The sequence below is a fragment of the Ceratotherium simum genome, chromosome 34 (assembly GCF_057802395.1).
Source record: "Ceratotherium simum simum isolate JZ-2026a chromosome 34, ASM5780239v1, whole genome shotgun sequence".
Classification (NCBI taxonomy): domain Eukaryota; kingdom Metazoa; phylum Chordata; class Mammalia; order Perissodactyla; family Rhinocerotidae; genus Ceratotherium; species Ceratotherium simum.
This window is the reverse complement of record NC_141933.1, coordinates 7,461,576-7,480,458: the sequence shown is the minus strand read 5'-3', so window position 1 is coordinate 7,480,458 and position 18,883 is coordinate 7,461,576. Positions and strand designations below refer to the sequence as shown.

The 18,883-nt window shown below is 47.2% G+C and overlaps 1 protein-coding gene across 1 annotated transcript in view; it reads right to left on the bottom strand.

Annotated features, from left to right (window-relative positions):
* The window catches only part of LOC106803013 (uncharacterized), a 29,334-nt gene that overhangs the window by 4,889 nt on the left and 5,562 nt on the right, over window positions 1-18,883 (bottom strand). The window contains exon 2 of the mRNA XM_014793023.2: window positions 16,135-16,426. The gene's annotated coding sequence lies outside the window, so the exon portion shown is untranslated. The remainder of the gene's footprint in view (window positions 1-16,134; window positions 16,427-18,883) is intronic.

Here is an 18,883-nt window from a genome sequence, read left to right as displayed (position 1 = left end):
TAACTGCCTAACTCTCAAACGGGAGCACCCCACCTGTCCTCAGACTTGAGGGGCAGCTAACATGCCCCCCACTCCCACCCCACCCCCCTAGAGAGGACACCTGGGCAGAGCTGCCCATGGCAGAGAGCGAGCGAGTGCCACAGGGTCAGCTGCTCCGTGTGCCAGGCCACCCTGCCCATTAGGGTCACAGCAGCTCGTCTCATTCCCCAGAACAAAGGGACCACGGCGTTTGGGGTGGGAGACCAAACCAGGAGAGGATCCTGGGGCCCGAGAGATGCTGTGTCTCACTCACTGCTAAACCCTGAGCTCCCCGGGAGCACGCGTTTTGCTTCAGGCACACATGTCGACAGTCTGATTACAGCAGTGAGTCACGGCTTCCGTCTCCTGAGCTCCTACTACGTGCCAGGCAGCAGCGAGCTGCGCTTCTCTCTGACATCATCACTGATGCCCACAACAACCCCAGGAGGTAGCTATTACTGTTCCTATTTTTGGATAAAGAAATTGAGGCTCAGGGAAATTAAAGATCTTGCTCAAGGTCACACGGCTAGTAAGCGGTGAAGCCAGGCTCTAGCGTAAGGTCTGCAGGACCCTAAGGTTGGGCTCTCGTCTCGCCGATTCTCAATGATTATGAAGTGGGAACCCCTTTCCTTTCAGCTTCGTTACTCTCCGGACACTGAGCACCTACTCTGTGCCAAGCGCTGTGCTGAGGCACTGGGGATACAGAGATGAATAAGGCACGGTCCCTGCGCCCCGTGTTCACCCTCCGGCGGGGGGAAACAGACATGGCCCGGTCCATGTGGTGGAAGGGATAGGCGCACTTGCGGGTGAGAACTGAGGACAGCGGAAGGGGGCCAGGCTGCCCTGAGGCTCCGCCCTCGAGCCAAGATCTCTGAAGCTCCCAATGTCACTCATGTCAGCGGAATTGAGAAAAGGGAAAAGAGGGAGACTCCCTGACACCATTGAGCACCCACCTACCATCTGTCTGGGGTATTGTGCACCAGCTCCTAGATCGGGACTATTACTGTCTCTCCAGATGAGGAAAGTGAAGCCTAGAGGTTAACAAACAGCCAGGCTCACCACGGCCACCCGGCAGAGCCAACCAGCTGTCTCTAGGGCATCACACCATCTTCCCAGGAAATGTGTGGAAATATAAGAAAAGAGAGGTCTGGAAACTCCTAAGCCCAACTGCAGGGGAAAAGCCAAAGTCGTCAGAGGGAGACAAGGGGGCCAAGGGTGTCGGGGTCTAGCTCCTGCCACAGAAACGCCAGGTGTGCTCGTGCCTGTTGAAGTCGCAGCCACTGCTGTCTGAAATACTCCTGTTAACTCGGAGAAAGAGCGGGAGGAGCGGCTCAGGGATGGAGAGGGGGTCAGGACGTTCCAATCCCACAGGAGCTCTGGAAGGAAGGCCCAACAGCCGCCCCGTGCATACCCTGACCTCCTCCCTACAGCCCCAGTTTTCCGAGGAGTGATCTCGGTTGGTAAGAAATTCATCCTGTCCTCACCACCTCGGCTGGTCCAGTCCAGCCGGCTCCGCCCGGCCCCCTCCCGACCTCCCCCGCCTCTGGGGGAGACTCCAGGTAACAGGCCCGGGCGTCTCTCCCTCCCCACGTGCAGCGGGTGAGTTGCTGAAGGACTCCAGGAGAACTGGTAGGACCTGTGTCCCTTTTGCCAGAGGCACAAACAAACCTGCCAGCGGTAATAACAGGGCAAAGAGCGGACCCGCCTGAGACTCAGGAACTGGAGGGCAGGCTTGCCACCAGCAGCCCCATGCCAGCGCACCCCTGCTATTAGGGCCTTGCTCAGAAGCCAGATGGGCCCTTGAAGGGTGGGCTTCTCCACGATCCTGCCATGACAGATCTGACTAGTACCTCCTCCCCTGCAACAAGATGATTCCCCTCTCATGCTAATACCCCTGACATGCTCGCTTCCACCATTCTCCCAAGAGTTCTGAGAGGCCCACAGCAGGGTTTTCTGAAGCATTATGCAGGAACCTCTGGGGGTCTTCCATCATCCCCCAGGCAGTGGCTGGTGTAAGTGGAGGAGGCATGAGGTTCTGGAAGTCAGGGCAGAAGGGAGGGGAGCCACCCTTCTGGGCTTGGTGCCCAGGTGGGGAGGACTGGCATTCCCTAGGAAGTCCAGGGTGCTTCTGGGGGTGAGCACTGGAGGAGGAGCCCTCTATAAAGTTTGCTTTGCTTGGGGGGAATTTGTTAAAGAGAAAGTAGAGGAAAAGGAGTAAAGCATCCGTGTCTGGTTGGGAGAGTCAGGGAAATCAATACGTATCCAAATTCAAAACGGTGCATTAAAATGAGATGTCAAAATGAGTTTTTGGCAAATAAAATTTTAGCCTTACTATAAAGAGTTCTTACATATCAATAAGCAAAAGAAAATATACGCCACTGAAAACTGGCAAATAGTATGGATGAGCTATTCATGAAAGAGCTTCAAAAAAACTAACTTCATTCATAGTCAAAGAAATGAAAATTAAAATCAGGTATAGAAGTCCGTTGTAAAACTGGCTATAAGAATGAAAAAATAGGAACAATCCAAATATTTAACTCTAGAGTACCATTAAAAATTATAATTAAATATTATGTACCCATTAAATATGATATTATAAAAATATATACTAACAGGAAAATGTTTACAATATATTAAGTTTAAAAAATAGGTTCCAAAACAGTGTTACAGGGTAGGTACCTTTTCCATTTTTGTAAACACAAGTAAGTCCACGTGTACGTCATAAAAGTTACGGCAGACAAAACACCACGATGTTTACAAATCTGTTATTACTCCACGGTGGAATTATGATTTTTATTTTCTTCCGTTTGTTTGTCTATATTTTGTACTTTTTCTACAATGATCCCATAGTGCTTTTGTAAGGAAAAGGAACCTTCTTGGTGACTTTGAAGGAGTCCTTGGCAGAGGAAATGTAAGAATAATTCGCCTTATGCACACAGTCTTCACCAAGAAGCGGCGATTCTTCTCCCACTCGCTGGTCATGGAAGCGGGGGCAGGATGGGAATGGGTGGGAGGAAGGCTGAGGTCAGAGATCACCTGGGGTACAGAGATGAGGGTCAGGAAAGAGATCCAGGAATCCCAACTCTGAGGTTACCCTGAAATCTACAGGGGGCCCACGACCTTGTAGAGAAAGCACCGAGGATTTGAGGTCAAGAGAACATGAATGAATTCTAGGTCTATCAGTTGACACTGAGGAAGACGCTTTATCTTTCTGAAACTCACTGTCTATAAAGTGGAAGTAACAGTAACACAGGATTATTGTCAGGATTAAATAAGATAATTACTTGCTTTGCAAGGTATCAAGCCCTACACAAATGTTAGATATTGTAGTTAATAACATCATCTCTGGTTCCACTTTAGCAAGAAATGTGGCCAGCTGCTGAGGTCAAGTTTGCGCTGGCTGTTGAGAATGCTGGATATGCCAGAGATGAGGGATAATTTTCCCACGTGGTTCAGGCAAACTCTTGGACTTCCTGGTCCACAGTAATAGAATATAAAAGTATGAACAAAATAAACTTACTCTGAGCTCAGAGGAAGGTGTTTGGAGACCTTCTGACTACTCTGAGGAAACTATAGCCCCTGATGAGACATCCTGGTTAGTCATGTGTGGGGCACCGGACGGAAGAGAAAACAGCACAAAATGCAGAGGTCTGTGATCTGCTTCACCTACACAGTCATGGGCCACATAACAAGGTTTCGATCAACAATGGACGGCATGTACAATGGTGGTCCTATAAGGTCAGTACCATACAGCCCAGCTGTGTAGCAGGCTCTACCGTCTAGGTTTGTGTAAGTGCACTCTATGATGGCCACACAACGAGGAAATCACCTAACGACACGTTTCTCAGAACGTATCCCCGTCGTTCTGTGACGCATGACTGTACTTGTTTACTGATGTTTTGGCAAAATGCTTGGGGGCTGAGTCGGGTGGACCAAGGATGCCACAGTTTGTCATCTAAGGACACTGGGAGAGGCTGGGTGGTGGTTCCAGTTGGATGGGTCCCCACCCTGCACGAGACGGGGGAAGTCATGGCTTCTGGGCGGAGGTGGTAGGCACGCTCATGAATCATAAGCCCCTCTCATTCATAACCAGTTAGCTCGTTCTTACAGGGCCGCTCACGGTTTTCACGCACAATGGCCACAAACATCCTCCAAGAGTACCACTGTCTTCATCCCACTAGATCAAAGGGATTTACTGATCAGATGACAAGCTTTCTAAGTATTGCCTGGGTTTGGAGACTCATTCTTCACTGCACCACTGCACGTCCCTCAGATGAGATGCATAATCTTCGCTCTTCTCTTCTTCCTGTTTCGCTCCTTCTAGGATGCCCTTTCCCACCTTTCCTTCTGTTTACCCCCTTTTCTTCTTTGGGATCATTTTAATTGCTCTTTCTCTTCTTGTTCCTCAGTTTCCCTCTCCTTCTCCTTGTGCCCACCTCTCTCTGGTTCTGGATCCAGCCAGCATCTTCCTCTGTGCTCTTCATGTCACAGGCACCTGCCACTCGGACCCACCCGACGCTAGGGTGCCCGGAGATAAAGCTCAGAGGACTGTGTGATGAGGGAGCACAGAGGGCAAGACAGCCACTGGGCAGCAGCGTGGGGCTGTCCCTCCCCGCCAGGGCCACCCAGTCTTTGGGCTCATGCGCTTTACTCCTTGCTTCCTCACTAGTTCCTTCCTCAATTATCCAACAAGCCTTTGAAATCTTTTCATAACTAAGTTTTTCTCCTAATACTCCTGCCAACTCTACTCCCCTGCCCCCACAGGCCCTCCCTCTTCTGCGGGAGCCCTCTGATGTATCTCCTCCTTGCTGGTGCTGACATGCCCCAGACTGAAAGCGCCTTTCCAGGTGTGGTTTCGCCCGGTGAACAGAGACACAGCGCGCCTCCCTGTTGGCAGTGGGGAGAAGCATCAAGGACAGACAGCCTTGCGCTCCAGCTTGGCTGCGCTGCCTCCCTCCCATTTTAGGCTCTTCTAGGCTCTTCTGTTTATCCCCGCTATCTAGCTAAGAGCCAGGATGGGAGTTTTTTCTGCCTCCTTCATTCCTTAGAACATCACCCCACTATGTTTTTTCTAATCTGAATCTCATTTCGAAATCTCCTGCCCAAGGGGTTTCCCGACACCTCCCAGTTTTGAATCAACCTGCTAATGACAGCACACCCAGATCAGGAATAGGGATGTCGGGGGACTGGATCTGATACTACGCCCTGAAGACACTCCTCTGCCCGAGATGTCATCGGACTGGTGGCACCTGGATAAACAAATCTATTCCCTCCTTATCTTCCAGGAAGGAAGAAACCAAGAAGGTTCCCAGCTGAGAACAAGGACTGGCCGCATCGCAGATACCAACTCGGCCATATTCCTCCTGGGGAGACGTTTGGAGGGGTGCTGTAACGCAGGCCCGACCTGCACCAGGGGCGATCCTCTCCAGGAAGCCCATGGAATTCTCCGCCCCCAAAAGTGCCCAGTCCCCCTCAGGGGGCCACTCCACAGGAATACACATCTCAGTTCTCCCCCCATGGCTTATTGGCATGGATTTCCGGCCACTGGGACCCTGAGCAAGCAGCAGCCTCTAGAACACAGAGAAGTAGGTCAGTGTTTTTTCGAACAAGTGAAAACGGTTGTTCTCTGCATACACAGGTGACCCACCACCCGCCGTGGTAACTGGAACGTTCTCTGTTACCAGCAAGGAGGGTCACCAGCAGTGCATGGCCATGACCACGGGGTACGCATATTCTCCAGAGGAAGCTGAAGGGCAGTTATCGGGTTGAAATGGCAATGTGGGTCCCTGCACCACGTTCTAGCCACCAAGATATTTCATCTTGATTTTTATTTTAAAAATCTATTCAAAGCCCCAGTTCCACATCTAATTCCCAGAGAGCCAATCTCTTCATCCAAATAGGCAGAGCAGAATACGGGACGTCAAGCCAGCCTCCGGAGGCTCTCGTCACCCTTTCGTCGAGGTGAATGCTGCCACCGGAACTAAGCCTTTCTCTCTGCTCCTATAATTTGAGGAGAGAAAATGCCTGATGCCACAGCAAGCTCCTGCTCTTGGCACTTGGTGTCACTCTTGCTTCACCTTGCCTCAGCTCAAAGCCTTCAACTGACTGTGGCAATCACCACAGAGCAGCAGAACTCTCTCTCCTCCCTCCCGCGCCCACCCCCCCACACTACACTCTCACATAAACACACACTCACACACACACACACACACACTGGGGCAGGAGCCCAGCTCTCCCGGAGGAAGAGCAAGTGTCCAGGCAGAAGGATGACAGAAGTGCCACACGGTGAATGGTTGGAGGAAGGGCCTCATCTTCCCGGAGCAAGGCCTGGGTGGAACCAGGCTCTGGAACTGTTAGTTGTTGACTTTGCCAGCATTTTCTTAAAACTCAGAATTTCTCAGAAGACAATCTAACAGCACAAACGTGCACACGTAAACCCTAAGAGTCACTTGACGTCAAACTGGCAAATTTTGGTGACAGAAACTATCCATTTACAGCTGTGAGGCTTGCTGTCTCTCTCTGTTTAACATGTTGGCTACCAAGCCTTTGTCAATGCCCAGTGCAGGAGTTTGCAATTTTTTTCAGCTATGAGCACCTTTTGGCAACCAAATAAATGTTATATTCTTTTTTCGTTAGTATAATTAATTAGCATAAACTTCTCCTCTTGTCATGCTCCACGGCCACTGCTCTGTCTTCACAATCTCTCTCAGCCTCTGCTCTGCTTCCCTTTCCTCCCTCAAACCACTGCCAGGCTCCTCTCAACAAGGATTTAATGAGCTCCCACTGGATGCTGGGCTCATTCCAGAGTCTCCTTCTGAACACCCCCCTCATTGTCTCTAGAAAATTCCTTTGTCCTGGAGGCTCTCTTGTGGGTGAATAACCTTCATGGGCACAGTGGTTCCTCCTTTGGGGCACAGAGACCTAATATTCTTCTCCTAAGAAATCCAACTCCTTTACCACCCATGAGGGAAGGGGGTTCAGGGTGAAGGTGAATTTTGACAGCCCCGAAATAGCACAGGCTCAGTGAAGAGCCATTACCTGAGAGGAGCTGGTATGGACAGGGCCACCTGTCCAACCCACAGCTGTCCTTCACCACACTCTTGGCTGCCGCAGGTCACACCATCATCAGCCTACAAAGCACAACAATATCTAGCTTACAAGGCTTGTGGTTACCTTGATGTTCCCTGATCCCCGGCTGTCTAACTGGCTGTCCTGAGCAAGAGCTTCCCGGGAAGGCGGGGCTTCCCCCTGCCGTCCCATCAGAATTCCAACGCCTCGATGCACAAGGGAGCAGGATTCCCCAACTCGCCGCTGCCTCATCTTTGAAAACATCTTGTAAAAGCTCATCAGAAGGACAATCTTTTCATTCTATCTCTTGTTAGTTCCTGGAAGAGGGGCTGGAACCATGCAGCCTGGGAAGTCATGCTGGAGATGACTGAGGGCTCGCATGACAAGGAGACACAGCAGCTGAACTAGCACTCATCCTATTTCTGGAGATAAGAGTGTTGATGCCAAGTTAAGGAATAAGCAACTCCAACCAACAGTACCATACAGTGTTGTGTTCGTAGCATCTCCCTCTTTCTCTTGGGCAGCATCCCCAAGGGAGTAGATGGAAGCCCTGGACTATGGGGACTTGTGAACCGACCCAAGCGTAATAGCAAGTTGGGTTGCACTCTTCTAGAAGTACTTCAAAGTACCTTATGACCATCATCCCATTGATCTTACCACTATCCAAGGAAGGAAACAAAGAAGGAACAGGGAAGAAGTCTTCTCATTTCACCAAAATAAAAGCGAAGGAGCAGGGGGAGGTTTCAGGTGAACTAGCCACCATTCACCTGGAAAGTCAATGAAGCCGTACAAACTAACTCAAAAAGCCTGCCCCTACCCCCTGGCCATAGCAAATCAGACAGACAGCTGATTGTGTGTGTGTGTGTGTGTGTGTGAGGGGTCTGAGGGGTCTCTACTCTGGTGGTCTCTGGTAATCTGACAGTTCAGACAATTTCAAATGATGAGCTGAATATGACTGAAATGGAAAGGGTCCCAAAATCCAAATCCCCCTGCCCTGCCTTCCCCAAACTTTGTAAATAATAGAGACGCTCACTAGAGTAATTAGAAGAAAAAACTGTCAGCTAAGTGGTTTGAGAAGGTGTGGCTGGAAGCATTCAGTGTGTTTTCTCTAAAGCCAGACGTGTTGACGGTCAAAAACACAAGTTTAATGAGCTTATAAATTTGGAGTGACTCTTCACATCTTATAGTGACGGCTGGGGTTCAACTATGTCACCTTTGACATAAAAGAGGCTGCTCCGGGGTATTCATCCCTGAGCACTTCCTCCAGAGTCTGCTCCGAGGATTCCTTCCTCAGTTTCTCCTTCCACCCAGGTAACAGACCCAAACAATTCAGGCCCCACTGTTTTGTAGAGGGAGGTAACAACTCTTGGTATTCAAAGATGCTTTCTGATGCTTTTTCTCTTTCCTTCCCTCCTTTGTCTGCCTGAAACACCTCTTAAACAGTACTGACATCCTTTAGGAACTTACATGCTTCTTATACTTGTCCTGGTTAAACTACAAATTCACAAGGTTCTCTAACGCTCAAGTTCAAAGCTCTCTAATCTCAGTAATCATCATTTGCTATGGTGCTTTTCTAGCCTTTTCTATCTACAGTATTTCTAAACATTAATTTAGCTGAACTTAAAAGATATTGTGCATAATGTGCCACAATTTGGCAAACAAATAACGTAAACAGTGTCTTGCTGACAGAGTAAGTCTAACTCAGGAAACACGGCTGTCAGCAGTATTGTCCCACATCTGACTGCAAATCCCAAACAGCCGCAGGACGCCCGCGAGGCACACGTGGGTGACGTCATTCACCAGGGGCTTCGCTGCCCTGGTTGGATCTAAAGGTGCCCTCCCTTTCCAGGTTGTTTGTTCTTTAAAGATTTTATTTATTCATTTTTTTTTCCCCCCAAAGCCCCAGTAGACAGCTGTATGTCATAGGTTCACATCCTTCTAGTTGCTGTACGTGGGACTCGGCCTCGCGTTGGACGGAGAAGTGGTGCCTCGGGGCGCTCCCGGGATCCGAACCCGGGCCGCCAGCATCAGAGCGCGCGCACTCAACCGCCAAGCCACGGGGCCGGCCCTGTTTGTTCTTTAGAACTAATATTTGGGATGCCCCTTCAATATTTTCCTCTCTTTCTGATCGATGCCAGCCTGGAGACTAAGAACAAGCCTGCCGCTGAATACTTTGTCACCACTATTTCCAGAGTCCCAGGACAGCATTGCTAATATTCAGGGCTATGCGTGCCCTTGCTGTCCCACATCATGGAATTATCTAGTAATTAAACAGACAGACAGACAACCTTATAACTAGGGCAACTGCATAGTCTGACTTAAGCCTTTGGTTCTATTTCTTTCTCTCCAAGATCAGAGTCTTTAGAGGGAATTTCTCACTGATCAATAGCACAGCAATGTTCTCCTCGCACCCCACGGGGGACTCCTTAGTCTACAGCCACCCCCAAATACCCCACAACTTCTGGCATCTGCTCCAACAGCCTGAGCCTCCTATGTGAGCTTTTGTTTTTCAGATTCTGTCATTCTCATGGGTTTTTCTGTGCTTCTAAAGATATAACCAAGACCAAGGAGATGTCCCAATCCTGTGTATGCTGGTAAAAACCTCAAGAGAAGAGAATCTTGGCAAAACCATCATAACATCCTAAGAATTCATGGTGCAAAAGTTCCCAGTGCCACTCTCCCACCCCCAAACCAGTTGGAGACTCAGACATGCCCTTCCTCAGGCTGATTTAGCTCAACCAGATAGGCATCTACAGTGTGTGCTATCTCCCTCCCAACTGAATCAGTGCCCAACCAATTACCTCCCAGGGCTCCTTGGAGACATCACCAAGTAGAAGTCCTTTCTAGGGGGTGACAGCAACCTTCGGGGAGCCTAGCATCACCCTGAGAGTGCCACCCCAATCCCTCTGCCTTTGGCCGGTACATAGAGAGGACTCAGGAAAGAGGGGGGTGGTCCCGGGACGTAGCAGCCCACGTCTGAATGAGGAACTCTGCCCAGGGGGCAAGGAGAAGGCCTGAGAAACGAAGGAGGTGCCTGAGATGCTGCTGCACAGGTCTGAGCTGGAAGGCTGAGCCAGCAACGCAATGATGAAACAGAAACGAATTCTTAGTGGTGATCAAACTCCCAGATTAGCTCGGCTTTCTTTTTCTTTCTTCCTTTTTTTTTTTTGAAACTGATCTCTGTAGCATCTGTTTTCCCCCGGGGCATGTGAAACTTTCGCTTTCTGCCATCTTTAGTCCTCTTCCAGAGGCAAGAGAAGTGAGAAGCACTGGGTTCTGATTCTATGCCAGATGAGCTCAGGAGTGGATGGACTGTTCTCCTTACACACATCAAATACAGCCGATAAACCTGTTGATCTGACATTCACTGAGTGTTCTGAACAAGGAACCACACCAGGGAGGAGCTGTGAAAGACAGAGTCCCTGCCTTTTAGAGCTTTTGTGGGACTGATCAAGCCAGCATGCTATACCTGGCTTTATGCACCTGCCTTTGGAAGAGTCTGCACAAAGTCAGATTTTTCTAAACAGAAGCCTCAGCCCTCGCTGACTCACTAGGTAATCAGACTCTTTATTTTCATTTAAGACTCATTTTCCACTGTAACAGCTTTTGATCGTCAGCCTGAAGTTTTTCTGTCCTCCCTCCTATTTAAATGCTCCAGAACAGCTTCGTATTTAAATAGGTCCAAGCACGAATCTCTGTAAAATGAAGACTATTTCTGTAAAACAAGTAAGTCTTCCCAAATTCGTTCGCCTCAGCTGGGGCTGGCAAAACTCATTTTTTCTAGAATTAGTCTCCATTACATATTCCTTATTCTTTTCATCTTTGGTATTTTTTAATGACCAAAGAAGAGGTTTGCCATCTAAACTGCAAAAAGGTAGGTAACCAATTTCTGGCTTGCTGTATTGAAAATTCTTTAAGCTCCTACAAATGCAAGTAATTATTACCAAAGGACTTGCATTGTAAGTGAAGAAGAGGAATTGGACATATGCTGACCAGTGCAGGGAGTGCTGTAGATCCCAGGTCTGCTTCACTGCGTGGCTAAGGTCATTCCTAAGGAGATAACGCCCGTTGCTGCTGACAGGCCCCGCCGGTGGCCAGATTTTCAGAACTGAGAATTGGTGGCAGTCTGATGTGTGGCCTGGCAAAGGGCCAGTGTGTCTTCTGTCTCAGAAACTGAGATTGTCCCAGAAAACGGATGCCACATGGCTGCCCACAGGACAGCTCTAAGAAGAAGCCATTGTCTGCTATGTTCAGTTTAGTGGGTTGAACTCAGGGGCCTCTTGATCGATTCCTCCCTCAATTCTCTCCCCCAGCCCGCTCTCCTTGGACACCCGGAGTTTATTACATTGATTAAAGCAGATGTTCAAAGAGTCTTCCACACCGACCTATCCACAATTTTCATTTCTCATTTTTCCCCACCAAATCAGTCTCCCCTTTTAAAAAGCTATATGTCAGCAGTAGATGAACATAGCTTCGCCTCCTGATTCCAGGTGGGAGGTGTTATTGCCCTGTCTCTAACTGGCCCTTTTCAGATTAAAAAGTAATTGTTCCAAAAGAAGGTTCTATGGTAAAAATTAAACCACAGTCTAAAAGCTATTAGAACCTGGACTTTGGGCAAATGCCAAAGAGGACAGTTCTGGGCATCTTCCTGAGAGAAAAGGAAAGAGACCCACTAGAAGGAAGAAATCGTAAACAAACAATCATATAAAAAAATTAAGTAAAATGTTGGAACCTGTTCAACCACCGTGCTTCAGTTAGAAGGCACTTTTTAACAACATTAGGAAAGCGAAACCAGCTGTGGGTGGGGTGGAAATGCTGCCAGGTCATCCTGCCTAAAGAAACCCGAAGATTGCGCCTACATGAGCGACGTGCCGTGGTGGCACCGCCGCACCACGGGCCGCGAGGTCCACGCTAGCAGTTTTTGTGGCTCCCCGCCCGGGGCGGTGCCTGTTTTGATGATCACTGCCTCATCACTCGAGGTGATTTGGTTACTAGTTCTGATTTGTTATTCCATGGTGTGATTAACAATCATCTAGGAAAACACAGATGCACACATTAGTGTGCAAGAAAAGCCAGAGGGAGCTGAGAGCTTGCTGGGTTAACCAAGGAGGTAGGGGGCGGGGACAGGGCAGGAGGGCAGGACCCGGGAGGTCTGTTGGATTAGGCGACTCCGAGGCCAGCGCAGCAGCGCCCTCTCCTGGAACGCTGGGAGCACACCATGTGGGCTGGGTGCATATAGACCAACCCTGCGCGTGTCTGCAATGACTTCTTCCACCAGGTGCGTCACTGCCCCCTATTGGACAAAATGCTTTTCAGCTTTACCAGATGGCTAAAGCGAAATACTAGATACAAATGCCGCCAGGTGGCATTAGGCAAGGCACGACCTTCTAAGTCTCAGTTTCCACATCTATAAAATAGGAGCAATGCATCCCTCAAAGGGTTGTTATCAGGAGGAAATGAATGAAGTACCAGTTTTTACCTTTGCCTGCCTCCTACTCTGCCCCAACATAATCCAGGTCAGTTCCCTGAGGGGATCTTTCTCTCCAGCGTCTCTGAACTAAGAGCACAATTATAAAAACGATATAGTCATATTATTCTAAGCTTTAATAGCTAGTGGCGTCTCACTTCTAGTGGCTTTAATAACTTCACAAATGTTTTAAAGATAATTTTTGAAGCATTTTTTTCTTATAAGCATTTATCATAATTTAAATTAATTTTCTGGTAATTATATGTTAGGTGTCTAAATCCCCCACTAGATTCTGAGTCCCCTAAATGTAGGGACCTGTGTGTCCTTTGTCACCATTGTATCTCCAGTACCTATCTAGCATAGTGTCTACTGCACAGTAGACACTCGATAAATATCTGTTGAATAAGCACATGGATGAATCATAGAAATTAGTGAAGGCCAGCCAGAAACAGAAAGGGCAAAGTCAGATATGCGGGAAAAATCCTTTTTCAAGAGTAGTAACATAAACTAATATTAAAAATGAAAGGACAGAGTGATGAAAAAGTTTAGAAACTAGAGTGGTAGTGTGAATGCACTGAATTGTACACTTTAAAATGGTTAATTGTATGTTATGTAGTTTTCACCTCAATAATAAAGAAATGAAAGGGCAGAATTATAATATAATAATTATGATCCATGATGATTTAGACACTCCACAAATACTTGACGAAGTCAACATAGAGAGTGACCTTTATACAGTGCTTGATGGTTTACATAAATATTTCCACAGAAACGATTTCATTTACTCCTCCCAACAAGCCCAGGGACTTGCAGAGGGGAAACTGAGGAATGCAGATGTTCAGTTAGTGACTCCTATTCCCCAAAGAGGCCAGGTGCACTGGCCACTCAGAGGCTCCGGCCTTGCTGCACCCTGTCTGGAGAGGACTTCCTCCAAACAGCTGCTTCTCCCTCCCCTTCTTCTGGGCTCTGCTTCAAGAGTCGCCTCATCAGAGAGGCCTCCCCCAAGCAAGCTGTCTAAAAGAGCGGCCTACCCCCGCCATCACTCTCTCTCCCTTACCCAGCTTGGTTTTTCTTCAATATTCTTAGCTCATATTACATATTGACACAAATTTTCTATCTCCTTCCACGATCGCATAAGCTCCAAGAGAACAGTTCTCTGCTATAATCCTGACATCTGGAGTGGCGCCTGGCAAATAACCGGGGCTTAAAACATATCTGTTAAACAAATGAATACGTAGTAGAATTTTACCATGAACTTGGCGGAATCTTTTGGGGAACCTAGGCTTTTTAAGGCTCCACCACAAAAATGAAACCATAATGCGACTGAGATAAAATAGCCGCTGTCAGAGCACTGTGACAGGGTGCTACCTTGCTCACAAATGAGTCCCTGCCTACTCCCCTTGTCCCCAGGGGCAGGGCACCTGTCTGTTGTCTCTCTGGTGCTAATCACCTAGTACTAGGCATTTGTCTAGATGATACAATAAGAAACAATGGATTCTGAGCGATACAGACAAGAACGGAAGAACTGGCTGCAACATACAGAAAGGTCCCACCCTAGGTGTGCACATTGGGGGCAGGGAGTCTCTGGGAAGGAAAGAAGGAGGAAGGAGAATGTGCCGGGCAAGGGTCAGAGTCCAAGGAGCAGCAGGGTGTGGCCTCGCAAGCCCCGTGTAATCTGTGTAGAAATGGCTCCGGAGATGAAATTGATCTGCAGTGCGAAATTTGTACAATTAATTCTAGCTCCCAGGGGACAGCTTGCAGGGCTGGCCTCTTGAGAGTGGGGTCAGTGTGCTCTGACAGGACAAATGACCCTTGCAAGATGGATGGCGAACCTCTGAAACCCAGTGGCCATCCAAGAATAGTGCCCAGCGGCCTCTGAGAAATGAGCTCCCAGCAGCAGCAGCACCTTCCTCCAGTTCCTGAATCAGGCGGCCGGGCATGATGGAAAATCGTCCGGTGTTGCACAAAGAACACAGATTAGAAGGCAAACTCCTGAAGCTCTGGTGTCAGCTCTATTTCTTGCACCTGTTTGAGCCTGTGTCTCTTGACAGTTTATAAATTGCAAACAAACTCACACAAGCATAAAATCCGTCATTTGTCCAAGCTGACCGCTGCCAGGGGGATTGTTACATCTTAATGGTACTGAAACATGTTTTCAACCTTAAATAAATCATAAAACTTTAAAAAAATGTTCTGAAACCGAATTTCTGCAGAGAATTCCAAGCTATGTAAGCTATGGTCCACCCGCCCACACACACACACATACACACAAACACACGTATTTTCCTCAAAAGCTTCCTTATAATACGTCTAAAGTACACAGTGCAAAATTCGAGCAAATTATTAATTACAAAACAAGTTAAACAGAAAGAAATCACAGCATGATTCACATAGCTGCTGTTACTTTCACCATTTCCCATGGTACGATTGATATTTCATTTTAATTGGTGCTGGTTTCAGGAACTACGACCATTCACCTCTGTCCTGCACTACCAGTACGTAAGCCGCCTCCCGAGGGCACTCAAGCATAGGTGGGTATGTAGTTTTTCTCAATCCCCATTCTGTTAAACAGGACTTCTAAAACCCTCTCCAATCTATCCTTTTGTTTTCATCCCTATTTTCTCTGCCTTAGTTCATAGCCTCGTCCTCTCTACCCTGAACTATTCATTATAACAATCTAATAATCGTACCTCCTGCTTTATTGAGCACCTACTCAGTGCCCCACAGTGACCCACTCTCACCCTGTGCCTAGTTGATTCAATCTCGAGGCTTAGTGAATTACATAAAGCAAAGATCTGATGGTGTCATTCTCCCTGTCACCTATAAAGCAAAGGCTAACTTCCTTAAGCCTGCTTTCAAGGCTGGCCCCAGGCTCTCCCGAAGCTCACATCCTACTGGTCTCCATAGTACTCTCTCTGATCCAGCCACAGCTAACTACTGTTCTTGCCTTTTCCTGAACCAGCCATGCGGTTCCCAGTCATCGTACCTTGGCAACACTATTCTTGTTGTTTAGAATGTTTATTTGTCCTCTTCTCACCCAGTGTTGACCCCTTCTCACCCTTCTAAGTCCAGTCCAAAAAGGCCATCTCCACCATGAAGCCTTCTCTGATCATTGCCCTAACCGGCCCCCATGGTCGGGCCCTCCCTCCTCTGTGGTTCCCATCACACTTAGTACCTAGCTCCCTTCTAGTCCATCTCACAAGGCCTGGTGATCTACTTGTTGAGACATCTGTCTCAACACGAGATAGGAGGCCAAGGGCAAGAATCTGGTCCGACACATTTTTTGCATTCCCAGTTGGCATGCAGTGAGTGTTCAGTGTTTGCTGAATGAAGTAATGGGACAGACCAGGACGGTATTTCAACAAAAGCCAAAAAAAAAATGTCACTTTTAACACATTCTGCTGCAAGAAACAGGGATCTTTGGGAAAATGCAAAGACAGAATAGGAGAATAAAAAATATATATAAAATCACTCAGGAGCCCTTAATTCCCTGAAATGTGTGCATTTTGTTAATTTTAGTAAAAAATGATATTATATATAAAGTTCTAGCCTCCTAGAGGATTGACAATATCTGCACTTACAAGGTGGCTGCCATCTGTCACGGTGTCTTGATCTTCACTTTTCCTTTCTGTTGCCTCAGTGGAATGCGTCTGATATGCTGGGAGAAAATGTGATCCAGCCAAAGAACAAGTCTGATTATTTGGGTCATAATTTATATACCGTGCAGTGCAATCTGAGAGACCCACACAACTGAAAACTCCCCGTCTTGACTTTGTGTCCGTGCAGGCCTCTTATGAGAGAGGCAACAATTTCTCAGCGCTCAAAGAATCATCAGAGGAGACAAGGAATGGATGATCTTGGGAAGGCAGAGATCTGGGAAGGAAAATAAACATCATTGTTTTTGGCATTTATGTTCTTAAAAACTTGCCACTGAAGCGCCCATTCAACAAGCATTCACTGAATGAATGGAAGGGTTGTACACAGCCTCATTCCCTGCCCCCCAGGCAGGACCGCAGACCTTGCTTTGGCAGGCTAGGAAACCAAGTGGCAGGGCCTGTCTAGTAAGAATGGAGGAGGCAATTCAGCAGAGTGGTTTCCAGTGCAGCTCTGGGGCCAGGCTGCCTGGGCTCAGGTCTGGCCCTGGCAGTTTCTAGCTGGTAGAGTTGATAGAATAATAGTTCCTATCTCAAAGAGTTGTTGGAAGGCTTAAATGACAGAGAACATGTAAAGGGCTTAGCATTGTGCCTATGAAATTATTCTATTATTACAAGAATTCAGTAAATGTTAGCTATCAACATTTGTCAAAAAGATCCTACTACTAGGCTTGAGCCTTCTGTAGCTTATCTTTACGACTCTGCCCACACCCAATATCTCTACTTTGTTGTCTAACTATGGGATCAGAGTTCCTAGAGAATGGAAGAAAGCACACGCTACAAACTTCTGAAAAATAGATAAGTAGAAATCGCAGAGATGAGGAGAAGAAACAGGCCACATACACAGAACACCTGGGCATGTGCCCTGGCTTAAGCATAAAAATAGATCTAGGCTCTCCATGGCCACGCTTGAAGGGAGAAAACAAGGGGGCAGGCCTTCACACTGCTGAGGGAACATTCTATCTCTAGACAAACCTCAAGTATGGAATAAAGACATTTGCAGGCATTTGAGGTTTCAAAAAATGTGAGATGTTCTAAGGAACAGGGTAAACTATTACAGCAATTTCTCAATAGATGTTAAATAGTATTGAGACAGGTAAAGTCACTGAATGTGACAGATTGATTCCTGCCACAAATACACACTGAGTGCCCACTATGTGTTGGTTAGACAGCAGACTAGAACAGGTAACCCAACAGACACTCACTGATTCTGTTATGGAGCTTACATTCTAGTGGGGAGAGAGAGATAATAAACAACTACAGAAGGAAACCTCTGAGTCAGAGGTGATGAGGGCTACGGAGAAAGAAACCAGAGCTATAGCCCACACTTCCAGAATACAGGAACTACAGGGATAGAATAGACTAAATGACACCATCTGACAGAATCAGATAAATCCAGAATGTTGGACATCTATACGAAAACAGGCCTGAATTCTTTAAAAAGTCAAAGTTGTTAAAAAAAAATAAGAGGGAGATTAATGTAGATTAAAAAGAGTTAACAGGGGCCGGCCTGGTGGCACAAGCGGTTAGGTGCGTGCGCTCCACTGCGGTGGCCCAGGGTTCACTGGTTCAGATCCTGGGCGCGCACCCACGCACCGCGTGTGAAGCCATGCTATGGTGGCGTCCCATATAAAGTGGAGGAAGATGGGCATGGATGTGAGCCCAGGGCCAGTCTTCCTCAGCAAAAAGAGGAGGATTGGCAGATGTTAGCTCAGGGCCAATCCTCCTCACAAAAAAAAAGAAAAAGAGTTAACAATCACATTCAATATACAAGCCCTCATTGGATCCTGGGCCAAGGAAAAAAAGTTATAAAAGATATTTTGGGGACAAGGAAGGATATTTGAATTTGGACTGAATATTAGATGATATTAGGAAATTATTATTAATTTTTAACTTATTAAATTTTTAAAAATTTAATTTATTTAGGTATTCTGGATAAGTACGAAAATGTCTTTATTCTTAGGCAATATATGTTGAAGTATATAGAGATAAAGCAACTAGGGCAAACTGTTATCAACTGTTGAATCTAGGTAGAGAATATTTAGTTGCTCATTGCTCTAATCTTTCAACTTTTCTATATATATTAAAATGTCCAATATAAAAAGTTGGAGAAAAAGGAATGGAGGAGAAGATTTAGAAAAAGTAAGCATAGACAACTTTTTGGAGGAACTCTGCTGTAAAGGGAGTGTATTCGTTTCCTAGAGCTGCTGTAACAAATTACCACAAACTGGGTGACTTAAAAGAACAGAAATTTATTCTATAGCAGTTCTGGAGGCCAGAGGTCCAAAATCAAGGTATCAGCAGAGGCCACACTCCCTACAGAGGCTCTAGGAAAGAATTCGTTCTCTGCCCTTCCAAGTCAGCATTCCTTCACTTGTGGCTGCATCACTCCAGTCTCTGCCTTAGGGCCACAGTGCCTGCTCCTCTTCTGTGTGTGTCTGATCTCCTTCTCTCTCTTACAAGGACACTTGTGATAGCATTTAGGCCTCACCCAGATTATCCAGAATAAGCGCCTCCTCTCCAGACCTTTAACTTAATTACATCTTTTGCCATATAAGGTAATATTCACAGGTTCCTGGAATTAGGAAGTGAATATATCTTTGGGGGGCTGCTTTTGTGCCTCCCACAGGGAGCAAGAAAAATGGAGCAGTAGCTAGAGGGGAATGTGGGGTCAAGA